The 15,213-nt window shown below is 36.0% G+C and overlaps 1 protein-coding gene across 4 annotated transcripts in view; it reads right to left on the minus strand.

Annotated features, from left to right (window-relative positions):
• The window catches only part of LOC141389683 (octopamine receptor beta-3R-like), an 825,473-nt gene that overhangs the window by 213,152 nt on the left and 597,108 nt on the right, over positions 1–15,213 (minus strand). The gene's annotated exons all lie outside the window — the stretch shown is intronic.

The following is a 15,213-nucleotide window of genomic DNA, read 5'->3' on the forward strand; positions in this document are numbered from 1 at the left end:
AAAAATGAAACTTAATATGTATATTGTTTGTGTTTTAGTTAAGGAAAATAGCAAAATTTTATTCTGTTTTTTTAATGTTATTCAACTTCATTGTAAACTCATAAGCCACATTTATTGAGAGGAACTACATTTTATATACCAATATATTGTAAATTGTAATAAAAAAGAAAAAAGTATATAAATTTATAAAAATAAAGCAAATGTTCTCAGAAATGTGCAAAGTTTTTTATTTGGATTTTTTTTTTGCTTAAATAGGATCCGGTAAGGAATAAGGAAAGAAGAACAAAATCTATTCTTTTTTGTTTAAACATATTTCTTTTGTTATTTTATTATAAACAAAAAGAGTTAAAAAGTTTTTAAAAGTTTGTAATGGACTAGGACATTTGTGGGATCTTTTATTGGTATACTTGTTATACCCTCACCCTTTAGGCTAGAAAGGGTATATACACTTTCATACGGGCAAAATGTGCCCTCATCGAAATAATGGTTTTAGACCCCAAGTATGTTTGGACGAAATGTGTTTCAGACAATTTGGAGTTGATTTAGCAATGTTTTAGCAACTTGTATTCACTGCCCCGCATACGACGGTACAAGTTTCATTAGCGGCAAGTCCATACTTCCTGAGAAAATAGCATGAAAGTTGCAAAAAATCCCTATGACACCGTGTGAGGTGGTTGGAGCGCTAGATAACTCTAGAACGGATCTGCGGATTCGGTCCAAAATTTGGTCTTAGTAACATTTTGTCCAAACATAGCTTAAGTTCGAACATAAGCCATATCGGTCCACTCCTTCAGGTACCTCCCCCACAAAATTTCAAAAATGTTCGGAAAAATTGTTCGTACGGTAACTTTTGGAGGGAGTGGCCGAATTGGTCCATACCTTACACATCCTAATATATCTACCAGATATAGATCTGGTTGGAATATGGACTATATTTGTTCACTCTATCCGGTAGCTGGGTACCACCGTGGTGCAATGGTATGCACGCCCGCCTTGCACGCAGAAGGTCGGTGGTTCGATTCCCCGGCCAGGCAACACCAAACATTTTTCAACGGTGGCAAAATACCCCTCAGTAATGTTGGCGACATTTCCTGAGTATTAAAGCCTTGAAAAACTTCTCTACAAGTGGTGTCTTAGGACACGCCGTTCGGACTCGGCAATAAACAGTAGGACCCATATCATTGAGCTAAATATGAATCGGGGTGCACTCATTGATATGAGAGAAGTCTACCTTGTCCCGTATGGGATGTTGTGGAACAATCCGGTACCTCCCACACAAAATTTTGGATAAGTTCACTTTAAGACCCGATATCGAATCACTTCGATTTTTGTTGAAGCAACTTGCATTCGCTGCCTCAATTACGATGGTAAAAGTTTTTTTAGGGGCAAGTCCATACTTCTTGAGCAAACAGCCCGAAGAGTGTAAAAACCCCCTATGGCACCATATGTTGTGGCTGGAGATCCACTTCCATAACGGTCAATGTCGATCCATTCCTTTTAGATCCTTAATCCTAATCAACATTTTTGTCGTTTCATACGCCCACAATTTTTAAAACCCTCTAAATACATACGTTTTTTGGGAAAAAATTGTTTTAATATAGACAGGCTGAGGGTATATCTCTGTCGGCCAAGCCGACTGATACTTTTTTACTTGTTTTTTTTTTTTCAAATAGTCTTGCTTAATTCCATTGTTGTTATTTTAATATTGTATTAAAACAACTAATTTATTAGTGGAGAAAATTTGCATTGTTCACCAAGGGCTAAGGCAGGGAAGACTATTGTTTTCAATCTGGTCACAGGTCTTCACCAGTTCCCGTCAAAAAACTTTATCGTCAATTGCCCTCTCGAAATATAAGAGTGGCTAAAGGAACACTGTCATTAAAGAGTTTTCTTTGGCACCCTCATGTAACGCGAACAACCGTGTTTGCAAGCAAGACAAACCTCTCCACTATTATGTGTCGTTCATTTTCAACAAACAACAACAACAATGTAATTAAGCAAGACTATTTGCAAAATTAAATAAGAAAAATAGTTTAATTGCGCTTCAATTTCACTGTGACACAAAATGGAACTTTAAGTCTGAGGGGTGGAAAATTCCTTTTGGAGATGAAAGCCCGTGGTGAGTATATTATCAACCCAAAAGGAAATTTTCGTCATAGATTAAGTTTCTGAGATATCGCGTGATGATTTTTTTTGATTTTTCCCTTATAAAATTTGGGAAAATAGCTTCATAACGCTCATTGGCGTTATTGTAGCTTCGTTTTGAGAACACATGTCTTCAGTCAAATCGATTGACGAATCTTTTTGTATAATATTTCATTCTTCTATATCAATTCCTTTCATATCCTTTTCGTCCTTTATTTCTTGAACCGTAGTAGAAGTACCACAAGTTAAGATATTTCAACATCCAAATATTCTACAAAAATGTGGCTCAAAAGATTTTTAGGTACGGTTGGCAACTAATCAATATTTTCCCGTTTTCATTGTCCTTTTTGATGTTTACTCGGTCTTGGTTCAGAAAACAGCTGTTTGGTTTTTCTGTATATTCGGTATTGGTATGTGGACTAACCAATTGGTTATTGTTTATGTAGACATCTTGGGTGCCACCGTGGTGCAATGGTATGCACGCCCGCCTTGCACACAGAGGGTCGGGGTATCGATTCCCCGCCCAGGCAACATCAAACATTTTTCAACGGTGGCAAAATATCCCTCAGTAATGTTGGCGATATTTCCTGAGTATTTCAGCCTTGAAAAACTTCTCCACACTTCTCGGGGTGCACTCATTGATATGAGAGAAGTCTCCCTTGTCCCGTATGGGATGTTGTGGAACAATATTTTTTTTTTATGTAGACATCTGGAGTAGGCCGGGGTGATTTGAAAACCTTAATGAGCCCTTCGCGTTTCTGATTCCTGGGATTGAACTGAGCAAAAAGTCCACTAGACCATAGGTCTACCGCGAAAATCGAGCCTCCCGATTTTGACTTTAAGTTTTTTATCCAAGTTTTTGGACATTTTAGCATATAACGGCCAAACCATTGAGATTTTCGATCCAATACAAAGACAAAAATTGTAGCCCAGACAGTGATTAAGAACTTTCTAATACATCGCAAAAGCATTAGAACGCTCCTTCAGGCAGTTTTGGCTTTGAGGAAAATGTCGATAAATGGCACTGTGCTACAAAAGTTGACCAGAAAAATATTCAAGCGTTCTGATGCAAAATTCTATCGTGTTGGGATCCATAGACAACGACAATGCCCTTTGTTCGTTTGTGTCACTTCGTTTTATTTTTTTATAACGGTAAAAGTAGTGAAAATCTGGGTTTCTTACATATTCAAATTTAAACGGACAAATCTTCTTTTTTCACAACGGATTTCTATTCCCAGCGAAAAGTTTGCCTCCAAAGAGGCAGTTAAATGATATGTACAAGTGATTTGGAAGTGCATCAAATTATGCATTTTCACTGATGATTTTTACAAGGGAGTGACCCCGGAAAGAGGCACTCCATTGCACCGCATTTTAACTGAAACTTTGGCATTGCATTTTAACTGAACCTTTGGCACTGCATTTTAACTGACCCTTTGGGGTAGAATGGGAGGCAGTCCAGAGCACGTGTTTTGAATAACAAAATAAAATGCATTTATTATTTGTGTAAAACAAAAATATTAATAACTTTATTAAATTAACACAAATTATGAAAATTCTCTATTGAATTCAATCGCAAACATGTGTGTTTCCTCCGCTCTTCATTTAATCCAAGCCTAAGTGCTTTTGCTTCATCTGCTAAATGGGTTTGATATTGTCTTCCCATCACCAGTTAAGATTTCGACATGTACTCCAACAGCACTCCATTGGGAAATTTTCTTCTCGTGAGTTACCGGAAAAATGTTCACAAATTAAATATTTAGTTTGTATTAACAAAGGTTTGGAAATGTTAACATGATTATCTCTTTTTGGAAATGTATTCCGCTGCCTACAAACTGATTTATGTACATGTAGGGATCTCTAACAACTGCTAATAAAATGTAGTGAACGGAGTGCCTTTTTCATGACTCCGTTTGCACTGCATCCAGATGCTGTTAAATTGTGAGGAATTGGAGTGCCTTTTTCACGACTCCGTTGAACTGCCTCCAGATGTTGTTAAAATGTGACAAATGGATGTGATTATTTGGATTGCATCCAAATGCGGTTAAAATGTGAGGAATGGAGTGCCTTTTTCACGACTCCGTTTGAACTGCATAAAAACATGCCGTGAAAGAACTAGTCTATATTGCACTACTTCCAATTTATTTTGCTGGGTTGATCCTTCTTCCTTTTAAAGGGGTGAATTATAACTTTCGAACAAGTTATTATTTTTTTAAATCGGTAAACAAATGGCTAATTTATAGTGTTTTAAGTCTGAAAACCCCCGCAAAAAATTTATAACTGAATTTCTCATAATTTTCAAATATATAATGTTTTTTTGTTTTGTTCAATATTTATTTTGAAAATAATGAGAAATTCAGTTATAAATTTTTTGTGGGGGTTTTCAGACTTAAACCACTATAAATTAGCCATTTGTTAACCGATTTAAAAAATAATAACTTGTTCGAAAGATATAATTCACCCCTTTAAAAGGAAGAAGGATCAATAGAAATCCGTTGCGAAAAAAGAAGATTTGTCCTTTTAAATTTGAATATGTAAGAAACCCAGATTTTCACTACTTTTACAGTTATAAAAAAATAAAACGAAGTGACACAAACGAACTAAGGGCATTGTCGTTGTCTATGGATCCCATCACGATAGAATTTTGCATCAGAACGCTTGAATATTTTTCTGGTCAACTTTTGTAGCACAGTGCCATTTATCGACATTTTCCGAAAAGTTTGCACCTTCTCAAGGCCAAAACTGCCTGAAGGAGAGTTCTAATGCTTTTGCGATGTATTAGAGAGCTCTTAATCACTGTCTGGGCTACAATTTTTGTCTTTCTATTGGATCGAAATCTCAATGGTTTGACCGTTATATGCTAAAATGTCCAAAAACGTGGATAAAAAACTTAAAGTCAAAATCGGGAGGCTCGATTTTCGCGGTAGACCTATGGTCTAGTGGATTTTTTTGCTCAGTTCAATCCCAGGAATCAGAAACGCGAAGGGCCCATTAAGGTTTTTTTTCCTTCCATACAAATCGCCCCACCATAATCTGGGGTGCTTTTGAAATATTTACCAAAAAGCTCCTGTAATGAAGAACACATTAATAACAAATTTTCATGGAGGACAGATTCGGTTACCTCAATTTTTGAACGGGATATTCCGACATTAAAACCGGGTTTTGAACCGGTTTTAAGTAACCGATCAAGATTATGTGCATACCATTACAAAGCTTATAGAGTTGTCAATCAAATGAAATTAATTCGCTGAGTGGCGGAGATCTAGAATGGGGACCCAAGGGCTGCGAATATCACAGAGGGTTAAACACGAAACGCAATTCTAAACCGAGGACCCAAGGGTTACGGACGCCTCAGAGGGTTTAACACGGGATGTAACTTAAAGCTGAGCACCCAAGGTTTAGGGACACCTCAGAGGGTTACAAACGAAGCGCAGTTTTAACCCGATGACCCAAGGGCTATGGACACCTCAGAGGATTACACATAAAACGTACTTTTAAGTCGAGCACCCAAGGGTTACGGACACCACAGTGGATTTGACGCGAAACGCAATTCTAAGTCGAGGACCCAAGGGTTACGGACACCACAGAGGGCCAGATGAGGGACGCAATTCTAAGCCGAAGACCCAGGGGCTACGGACACCTCAGAGGGTTAGACACGGGACGCAATTCTAAGCCGAGGACCAAGGGCTACGGACACCTCAGAAGGTTAAACGCGAGACACAATTCTAAGCCAATGAGCCATGGGTTACGGACGCCTCAGAGGGTTAAGCGCCGAGTTCTAGGGATCCAAGGGCTACGGACGCCATAGAGGGTTAAGCGCGAGGGCGGAGTTCTAGATGAGGAACCCAAGCCTACGGACGCCTCAGAGTGTTAAGCGCGAGGGGATACTAAAGCCTAAGAGAAAACACCACTCTAACTCACCTGGTGTACTTCGTTCTCGCACTTTTTTGCGTCACTGGTTCACTTCACGACTGATCCCTATTCAAATTCCTGTCGTCCTTTTATAGGAAAATGTATTGATACCTATTATTCCTTAAATAACACTGTGCAACAAAATGGAGGTGAAAGTCTGGGGCACGGAAAATTCCTCTTGGGGAAGAAAGGCCTTGGTGAGTACATTAAGAACCCCGAAGGACAGTTCCGCCGTGAGTCCAAGTTCCGCGTAATGGCGTGATGAAGTTTTTTGCTTGAGACCCTGTAAGCCATCATGAATTAGCGTTATATCATTGTTCACTGTTGCATTAGCTTATTTTTGAGATGACATGTCGGCAGTTAAATAGAATGAGGATTGCTTTCGTAGAGCACTTCGACATTCTATCACGCTTTCTCCAATGTCCTTTTCGTCCTTCCGCTATAAAAGTACCACAAGATGACGTTTTTCAGATTCGAAATGTTCTGCAAAAATATCGCTCAGAAAATTTTAGAACTTTATTTGGAAATTTTTTGTTACTTGGTTACTTGGTTCAACTCCCAATAATTTGGCCGATACTGACCAGAATTTCATCAATTATGTAAAATTTTCGATTTTGTTTATCGATTTTGATGCCCTAGATGGAGCTTTTCTTATATGGTTTGTTCAAAAGATAAGTTCTACTAGTTTAGGGCTACAATATTGGCAAAGACAGCAAGACCAAATACCTAATCGGTTCCTAGAAAAAGATCAGATAAATGCAAAAAACTGTAGTTTTTGACCGGTTTAGATGAGGCCATAAATCCGGTCTGCAACTGGCAGGACAAAACTCTACGAAAGTTTTTGTAGTCTCAATAGTTGCTTTCAAAAATGCATACTGGAAGTTGTTTGCATTTTCAGTGTTGCATAGTGATATATAGGGTTTTGGGGTCAAATGGACAAAATTTAGGGGGTAGGAGTTTCATTAAAATTTTTTTGTTTTTTTTTTTTGGGAACCATAGTCGTTACATTGCATTTAACCGTTTCTAAAACACTTCCGCGCAGTGTGTTATGGCGGATTTTGCATTTTTATAATAAAATAGGATCCCATAAATAAAATTCAATCAACATTTCTAGAATTTGGGGCTCGATGTTGTATTAGGCAGGGCGGTGATATGCTTGGGCCTATAAGGAGGTGTGAAAAATAATAGAGCCAACCTAAGTTAACAAGAATATTTCTTAAGAAAATTGTAATTTGACCATTAAAATCTTAGAAGAAATGTTAATTATCCTCCCTAGCATTATTCTCCAAAATAAATTCTCTTGCTCCAAAAAAATTAAGTAAAACTTGGTTGATATCAACTCTAATAGAACTTACGTGTTGTTTAAACATAGTCTAAAAGTATTTTTTGGAAGAAAAATCAAAAGATTTTCTTTTACTAAATATTTCAATTCCAACTTGTAGTTCAACACTAACCTTTCTTCAATGAATTGAAAAGCATGTCCAAAACTTGTTCATAAGTTTCCTTAGCTGTAAGCCTTCTAATAATAAAATTCTCCAAATAAAAACTGAAACATATTTAATGTAGGTTATATACTTACAACTGAGTTTCAGTATCACAAGCTATTGCCGAAAACGAACAGATATTTTTACAATAAAAGTATTTTATGAAGACATTTTTTTTTTGCTTTGTCCCTCTGAAATTAATATAATTAATTTTCGCAATAAAATGAAGCCATCTTCATACTTTTACTGGCACTTTTGAAACAAACTTCAAGTATTTCGAGAGTTTTCCTTTGACCACTTTTCAAACAAATGTTTGCAACAAAAAATGTAGCAACTTTTGTGACGTCAATAAGCAAATATCTTTAACATAACTTAAGTACATTTTTGGCGAAAACAAAAACCTTTGGGTTTGGCAAAAAGCATTAACATTTTCCCCAGAGGCTTCGCAACTTTTATAAGAAGTTAAGATTTCGATGGAAACAAACTGTATTGATTTTATCGAGTGGTGTCTTACCTCCATCCCAATTTTATTTCAAAATCCTCCCAAATCTCGTTCACAATGAATTTTTTATCAAACAGATTAAAATGAGTAATAAATTGATTTATTATTTAAAAATTTAATTAACGATTCAATTGCTATGCCGCGCCACAGTCTACTGAATATTCATAAACAGCGACATTAATAATACAATAATTGATTTTCAAATATAGAAAAAACGCGAAAGAAAAAGACGAGGAGAGGAGTGGGAGAGGAAAAAGTAAATACTGCTAATAGCTTATAACGTTGTTGGTGGTGAGTGAGAAATATGAATTGTTTAGCGGTGGAGTTCCATCAATCGGCGACATAAAGCAATTGATTTGTTGAAGACTTACATAGGCATCTATTTTTGGATTTTTATGGTTTTCCTTTCAACTTGATTGAAAGAGATTTGTTAGGGTAAATTTGTGTATTGCATTATTTTTTTAATAAAATTTTATGTCATTAATCTGATTAAATGTTGGAAATTTTTTATTTTTAGCCATGAGGAAATATCTTTATATTCCTGATTACTGCTATTGTGGCTTTTTTCTGAGTTGACATTTCTGCAGTAACATTGAAGAAGAAATCTTTTTATATCCTCAGACTTAATGCCAAAGAGGGTATACACACTTTTAGATAATCAAATAGGTGCCTCAACGAAATATTGTTTGTAGACCTCATAAATGTTAAGAATATATCCGTTTCAGGCACTTTAGAATCGATTTAGCCATGGTTAGAGCGCTCATAGAGCGCAGCCCTTTAACAGCACTTAAGCAAAATTTTTAAAAAATATTTCTAAAACACCACGCCTCTTTTATAGCCTTGAAAAATAGGTTTAAAAAACAACACCTCCTTATTGCCTTGAAAAAATATTTCCATAAAACCACGCCTCTTTATAGCCTTGAAAAAATATTTCCAAAAAACCACGCCTCTTTATAGCCTTCAAAAAATATTTCTAAAAATCCACGCCTCTTTTATAGCATTGAAAAAATATTTCTACAAACCACGCCTCTTTTAGAGTCTTGAAAAAAATATTTCTAAAAAACCACGCCTCTTTTAGAGCCTTGAAAAAATATTTCTAAAAAACCACGCCTCTTTTAGAGCCTTGAAAAAAATATTTCTAAAAAACCACGCCTCTTTTAGAGCCTTGAAAAAATATTTCTAAAAAACCACGCCTCTTTTAGAGCCTTGAAAAAATATTTCTAAAAAACCACGCCTCTTTTAGAGCCTTGAAAAATATTTCTAAAAAACCACGCCTCTTTTAGAGCCTTGAAAAAATATTTCTAAAAAACCACGCCTCTTTTAGAGCCTTGAAAAAATATTTCTAAAAAACCACGCCTCTTTTAGAGCCTTGAAAACATATTTCTAAAAAACCACGCCTCTTTTATAGCCTTGAAAACATATTTCTAAAAAACACGCCTCTTTTCTAGCCTTGAAAAAATATTTCTAAAAAACCATGCCTCTTTTATAGCCTTGAAAAATATTTCTAAAAAACCACGCCTCTTGTATAGCCTTGAAAAATATTTCTAAAAAACCACGCCTCTTGTATAGCCTTGAAAAAATATTTCTAAAAAACCACGCCTCTTTTATAGCCTTGAAAAAATATTTCTAAAAAACCACGCCTCTTTTATAGCCTTGAAAAAATATTTCTAAAAAAACCACGCCTCTTTTAGAGCCTTGAAAAAATATTTCTAAAAAACCACGCCTCTTTTATAGCCTTGAAAAAATATTTCTAAAAAACCACGCCTCTTTTATAGCCTTGAAAAAATATTTCTAAAAAACCACGCCTCTTTTATAGCCTTGAAAAATATTTCTAAAAAACCACGCCTCTTTTAGAGGCTTGAAAAAATATTTCTAAAAACCACGATTCTTTTAGAGTCTTGAAAAAATATTTCTAAAAACCACGCCTCTTTTAGAGCCTTGAAAAAATATTCCTATAAAACGACGCCGCCTTTAGAGCCTTGAAAAAATATTTCTAAGAACCCACGCCTCTTTTACTGCCTTGAAAATATATTTCTAAGAAACCACACCTCTTTTAGCGCCTTGAAAAATATATCTAAAAATCACGCCTCCTTTAGAGCCTTGAAAAAATATTTCTAAAAAACCAAAAAACCAAACCAAAAAATATTTCTAAAAATCACGGCTCTTTTTGATCTCGGAAATACGAGGGCCAAAAGGTCTCGTTAACATTCCATTTTGTGCGCACGAGTTCCGAATGGTCTCGCTTGGTTACCAAGTTTCGTAGTGCACGAGGGCCGAAAGGTTTCTGCGAGGAAGTGATTGAGTCTGTTCGAGGACTGAAAGGTCTCGAGTTATTGCTATGTGAGGGCCAAAATTCCTAATATTCTTCGATTTACCGACAGGTCTCTTTTATTAAAGTTGAGTTTGAGTGTCCGAGAAGGCTGACAAGTCTCCTTTTAGAGACTATTTGGCGTGTCCGAGGGCCGACTGGTCTCTGCGTCAGGAGTAATTGAGGGTATTCGAGGGCTGATAGGTCTCGAATTAGTGATACATAAAGAGTGGGAAGATCGGTCCCCTCAGGCATTAGAGTCATGTAGCGTATCCGAGAACCGAAATGTCTCGATATTCTTTGGTTTACAAAGAGGGCCGACGGCTCTCGTGCATAAGAGTTAATTAAGGATGTCCGAGGGCCAACTGATCTCTACATGAGAAGTGGTTGGGGTATTCGAGGACCGAAAGGTCTCACATTAGTTATATGTATATAATGTCTAGCATATCCGAGGGCTGGAAGGTATCGATAGTCTTCGATATACAGAAAGGCTCGCATGTCTCTTGAATTAGGGTTCAGTCGTATATTCGAGGGTCGAAAGGTATCGGTACTCGTTGGTAGGACTTTCGGCTTCCCAGTAAAATCGTGAACACATAAAAAACCCCTAAAATGTTATTTTTTATTGCGATTATTCAAAAGTCCTTCATGTTTTTTTAATTTTTTTTCCATCTTTGAACATTGTAGTTTCAGAATTCGCAAAAACTTCCCAGGTGTAAACGCCTTCCATTTAAAGTTAGTTCAGGTGCACCGTGTATCTTGATATATGATATGAATGGAATTTACTATATCGAAATAAAGATTGAACTTGTAAACTAAAAGGATAAAACGAAAAGTCTTTTCCGTCTCAGTCACTGTGACGAACCCCGCCCCCTGAGCATACTCAAGCAACAGGCGGGAAGTTTGTCGTTACATGTTGTTAAGTGTTGTTGTGACGGCTTTCACAATCCAACGTATTTCTTGTATGGCACACGCATATTCATCGATCATAGTCCTAAAACGTTTGCGGGCGTGGTCAGCTTTAGAGGGAACGGGTGTGTCCACTTGAGATGAAAGAATGTCCAAGACAAGTCCTGGGCCTTGCCATGTTAATGTCAGTCAGGGCCGTTGCTTGGCATCTTTCATCCCCTTTGTCAATATGATGTATAAAGATAAGGGGGGCATCTTTAGCATATGCATACCCTACATATGTTCCCATAACATCCCCGAAGGGGATAATACCCTACCTATATGGTGGTCTAGGCTACGAGTATATTTATATAATGGACAAGTATGACATTTTCCATTAGATAAAAGAAGTTGTCAAGGCGTTTCAAGTGTTCAATATTATCCTCCAAATTGTTGGTAATAAACGAATAAATAAATCCATTAAATTCCTTTTTCTGTTACATGTCATTTGCGTGAAATGTCATTAGAATAACCTTAGAAACGTGCAACATAAACACACAAACATTGCAATCATACCCCTTTTGTGTAACCGAAGCACATAAAAAATGTATACTGTGACACAATTAAATGGTGAAAAAATCCAATAGCACCTTTTTTGCACACAACTTTATTTAAATTGGTGGATGAGTGAATGCGTGCTTCCCTTATTCTCACACACACTTTATGAAATTTGACATTTATTCCATTAACTGACGCCATTTGTATAGCACGAATCAGAAGAAGGAAAGGCTAGGTAGACAGATACATATTTCACCTTTTACCAACACCGATTTACTGTGGAAAAGAATTCCGATTTACTTATTCTTTGTTTTTGTCATTTTGATTTATGTGATGATTTTCCAAACGATTTACCACCACTGAAGACGACGACGATGATGTGAATGATGACGATTATGACAATGCGAATGTAAAAGACACCAAGTGTCTGAGTCAAGGCCATGTGTTGCTGCTAATGCTGATGTTGAGGCTGCTGCTTCTGCTTCAAAGGCACCAAAGGAGTGTGGGTAACAGACATGTGTCGAAATGTCATATCCCAAGAATCACCTTAAAAATAATGGCTATAATTTAATATGAATTTTCTTCTTATACACCCATGTAGGTACATGTATGTTCATACATACATCTTTCACTTGAGATACTCATTTATAAATGTCAAAAACATACCCCAAAATATCATCTCTTTCTATGGGACTTGATGTTACAACACTTCAAAGAATTTTCGTGACAATTTAATATCATATTCTAGATAATTTAAGTTAATTATGTAAAAAAGACAAAAAGAGAAAGACAAAAAAACATGTTTGTGGTTGCAGTGGTTTGCTTTACTTGTAAGTGTGTATGTGATTTAAACAATCACTGCAACAATGGATGGGTCTCTGCAAACAAGCACAAAAAGCCATCCAACACATTTAATTGATGTGACAAATTAAAACACGTATCACAATTTTCCATTACATCCCAGCAAAATTTGACGGAAGGGGTTCTTTGCGATGACGTGATTTCATGTCATCTTTTGCATTGGTTCAAAGGAAGTCGTGAAAGATCCGATCTTTTCATTAGGATTTGAACCAATGCAAAGGAAGTCGTGAAAGATCCGATCTTTTCATCAGCATTTGTACCCATTCCATCGATCCAATAGAGATGATGTTTGTGTTTTTATTTACACACCTGTTTATTTTCATTTTAGTATGTTCCAGTACTGCAAAAATCGACTAATTTTTACTATTTTTTCCGATAACATAAAGGAAAAATTGTTATCGTAGTAAAAATAAGTAGATTCTGGCAGTTTCTGGAACAGACCAAAGTTGTTAGAACTGTCGTCGTGATGTTGTCTTACATTTCCTGCATATCAAACAACTAAAACTTCAAACAATTGGTATTATATGAAGTCCCAACCATCGAGCTAAAAATAGAATCGGACTGCACACATTGTTATTTTAAAATTTCCCTTGTCTGTTCTAAATCTGACATAGAATGAAATCAATCAAATCTCGCTTCTTGGAATTTGAAAAAAAAAGTCCGAAACGAAAAGGAACAATAATCTGAAAATAAAGAAGAAACTACAGCTCTGTTCCAGAACTAAAAAGTTTTTAAAATTTTTACTACTTTTACACATTTTGCGTTCCCGTACACAAAATTTATATGAAAATAGTTTACGACTTTTACAACTTTTACTACTTTTACCACTTTATAAAGTACGGGAACAGGCCATACTTTTGGAAATATACAATTAATAATAAATTAATTAAGCATAAATGGTATTTTCCATAAAAAGTCTCTCCTCCCCGTTCGTTACATTTTGTTCTTAGAGATCCCTAAAGCAAGCCGGGTTTTAGATCCCTACATATTTCCGTCACTAAACAAAAGAGTATAAATTACCAAAATGTTGTTATAAAATAACAAAATTATAAAATAAAAGTAATTTACGAAATAAAAATACTTAAAGGAGTGCATTTGGAGTCCATGTCGAAATCTGAACTGGTGATGGGAAGATAATTGAAAAAACCTTTTGTAAGATGAAAGAATATCAGTTGCGGAGAACGGATGAAGTAATCTTTTGCGTTGCAGCGGTGGTGATTACATTGCAATTTTTGATGTAAACTTTTGAAAAACTAAACTGATAAATTAATTGTAGTTATTTCATGAATTCGTTTGAATTAATAAAGAGTTTTGTTTTTCATGAAAACCATATTTCAATACAGCATTTCCATTTTCCAAACAATACATGAAAATTTCATGCCAAGGGGTTGGTGAAAATGACATTCCAAAGCATTGGTTAAAATGACATGTCAAAGCATGGGTGAAAATGACGTGTCAAAGCATTGGTGAAAATGACATTTCAAATCATTGGTGGAAATGACATGCCAAAGCATTGGTGGAAATGACATGTCAACGCATTGGTTAAAATGACATGCTTAGGATCCAGAAAAGAACGTCATCTTTTGCGGTCCACGCTCATATAAAATTCATCGATGAAGATGCTAAAAAGATGACATGCTAGATCACTTGCACCCATGATTGAATGTCATCTTTGGCATCGAACATTTTGCTGGGATGTTTTACCGCACGTACATCATACGCCCCATGTAACGTATATATTATGTTATGTCGTGCCACAATCAGTAATGTCAGATTTGCCGATTTATTGCCATTTTGACGATTTTTAGACCAAAAAAGCAGAAATGCCGATTTGACGATTTTAACCCTTAAAATGCCGATTTTTAGTTATGACAACTTTTTCACATAAAATTTGCGTTTTGTGTGAATATTGTGATTGGTAGCACTGATCTCTGAAAGACAACTATACATAAATCGATCACCTTATTTTAATACGTAAATATATAACCGAATTTAATAAAGCCACTAGATTTTAAATGTCACTTCCATTGTGTATACGACAAATAAATCCTCATAAAGAAGGTTAACCCGAAAAAACCTATAATATAAACAGGCTAGTTTTGTTGAAAGGGTCACACCTAGTCGTGCTGATCAAAAAACATAATTTTTTATGATTTTTTTCATATACCCTCAGCCAATGTGAAGCGAAACTTTCACCTCCGGACAGATCGAATGTATTTAAGGTCTCTTTAGAATTTTGTGGCCCTTTTTGGACAAATTTTACTTGCCAACAAAAATGTGGATTAGGAATTATCTGCACTAAGACACAAATGTTGAACTTTTGTAGGGCGGGTACCCTTAGGGAGGACCGATAAGGGACATTTTAGAAATTAAACTAAATTTTGATAAAATATTAGGAGTTCCAAAGTTTGGACCAAATTGGTTGCCCCATTCAAGTGATATCGTCCTAGCATTTTAGTGACATGTTTTAAATATTAGGGAGAAGTGCTGAAAGTTTTGGACCGGTATTGCCCATGAAACTAAGTTCGGATATAATATTACGAAGACCAAATGTGGGACCA

The sequence above is a fragment of the Musca autumnalis genome, unplaced genomic scaffold (assembly GCF_047663935.1).
Source record: "Musca autumnalis isolate F117 unplaced genomic scaffold, ASM4766393v1 scaffold_1, whole genome shotgun sequence".
In the NCBI taxonomy this organism is placed as follows: domain Eukaryota; kingdom Metazoa; phylum Arthropoda; class Insecta; order Diptera; family Muscidae; genus Musca; species Musca autumnalis.